The sequence below is a fragment of the Lycium ferocissimum genome, chromosome 8 (genome assembly GCF_029784015.1).
Source record: "Lycium ferocissimum isolate CSIRO_LF1 chromosome 8, AGI_CSIRO_Lferr_CH_V1, whole genome shotgun sequence".
NCBI classification, from domain to species: Eukaryota; Viridiplantae; Streptophyta; class Magnoliopsida; order Solanales; family Solanaceae; genus Lycium; species Lycium ferocissimum.
Window position 1 is genome coordinate 38,160,635 of NC_081349.1, and position 2,201 is coordinate 38,162,835.

Sequence of the window (2,201 nt, forward strand, 5' to 3'; positions counted from 1 at the left end):
TTCCAATCGGATTTACAAACCCTATAACCTAAGCAATTCGAATCAACAACGACTCAAATGAATTCACAAATGAGCAATATTGAATTCGATGGAAATAAGCAATTCACTTCACAACTAGGAAGTAACACTTGGTTAATCAACCAAACAATCTATATTAATCTAAAGCTATCAACTGCAATCTCTCATAAGAGTTTCTTCATTCAACATGATCTAAAGATGAAAATAACCTAAGTCTAGTATTTATACTAAGAGACTTAAAAGCTAGGCTAGTTATTATAAGAATGTCATTAATGAGGCAAGGGCCTTGTTTGGCTAGTTAGATGTTATTTTGAAATCCGAAAAAGGCTCCTCTTGCACATATAGCCATCATCCAATCCTCAAGCTTGCAATTGTGACTCTTTTACATCTATGGCCCTTCTTTGCACGTCTAGCCACATTTGTGTTTCTGTCCCTTTGCGACTCTAGCCACTTTGAGTGTTGGCCTTCTCTCTTGTAGCTTCTTCTTTCATCCCTCTCCAAGCTACTTTCCATACTTCATAGGCCTTCTTATGGGGCTTGTGTGCCTCTCCATGGGTCTCCAATGCTCCTTTTGGTCATCTCACAGCTTGAATGGATTGGAGTCCCGTGCACGCCTTCGATGTGAGCCTTGAGCGAGATGTGCCTAGTAGGGTCATATCGATAAAGGCCCAATACTACTCTGACTCATCCTCGGACTCTAATTTCCTCAAAGTGAGGCTTGTGCGGTGGTACGAGCCTCCATTAGAACTTATAGCAAAAGCTGCGAAGAATCGCAAACTAAAAATGCACATTGCGGTATAACTTTGGTCACCAAATGCACCATTTTCCCCTCCCAAAAATCATCTCTTTTCCCGACCTCGAACTCTCTGTTTCCGATCTTCAACGTTTCTCTTCGTTCACTACATTCGAAGAAGGGTCTCTCTTTGCTCGTCCTCCTTTTCCCTTCTCAAACTCGGTCTTTCTCGAAACACTCACTCACTTCCCTCCCAACCGGTCGATTCATGGCCGACCCAATGGCTACATCTACATTTCTTTTAACGACGGCGGCGTTCGATTTTTGTCGTACACGACCACTCACGTTTACATTCGCGACGTCATAGGCTCCATTGATGTTCCTCGTTATGTCGAAAAGTTCTTTCAGTTTGATAAAAAAGTGAGATATCAAGGCATTTTAGCCCTCTTCTTCTTGTCCAGTGACGGAATTGGGCGACGAGCGTACGTTGAATGCGCGCCATCCCAAATCGTCACCGACGGGCATCGTTTGGAACTTCTTCACTACATTTGTCAAGTGAGTAGAGGTGTGAAAAGGATTATAAAGCGACACGATTTTACCCATAATTCAATTTTGATCTCAAACAACGTGCTAAAACTCCCTGGCGATGGACCTAAAGTCACCTTTTGCCGGCGATGCCCCGTTGAGGAGAGGATATTTGGTTTCAAAAGGGAATCAATTTTAAGACTCAAAGCAAAGACCAACAATCGGTAAATTGAATTTTGACGGAGAAATTAACATAGTTGAATTGATGGCAAAACGAGAGAAATGATCCCGAAAATCGATATTAGCGAAACAAAGACGATAAATCAACTACGAGATTTCATCATTTCGGTCACTTTGCGTCATTTGTGGCGTGCGGGACACGTGCAAGGAAGTTCCCATCTTCCAAAATGACGACATTCGAATGGGCCGTAAATTGCCATCACCGTCTCCAATAGAAGCGGTCCAATTTATACTTTGGCAACGCAATTCGAGAGCATTCCAATTTACGCGTCTGCCGGGGACGTTTTATGTAACAATATGCATTGGTGTACGGAGCAATTGAACGAGAATGTGAAGGTTCATGATGATGTTATGATGAGGAAGTTCGTAGAGGATTGGGAGAGGGATCCACGGTGTTTTCCGTTGGGGAATTTTGACGGAGCCATGCTGACAATGGGGAGCTCGCCGAGGTTTCCAGTGTATGACAATGATTTCGGGTGGGGCAGACCAGTCGCAGTTAGGAGTGGGAAAGCGAATAAGTTTGACGGGGGAAGATATCGGCGTTTCCGGGGAGAGAAGGAGGAGAGGGAACCGTCGATTTGGAGGGGTCTTATCACCCGAAACAATGGAAGGCCTCGAGTTGGACAGGTTCGTACGATATGTTCTTGGTGCGAAAACCCCGGTATTTGGTGTGAATAGGAAATGA

The 2,201-nt window shown here is 44.0% G+C and overlaps 1 pseudogene; it reads left to right on the forward strand.

Annotated features, from left to right (window-relative positions):
* Window positions 1-609: 609 nt before the first annotated feature.
* On the forward strand, window positions 610-2,201 carry LOC132066319 (BAHD acyltransferase DCR-like; annotated as a pseudogene).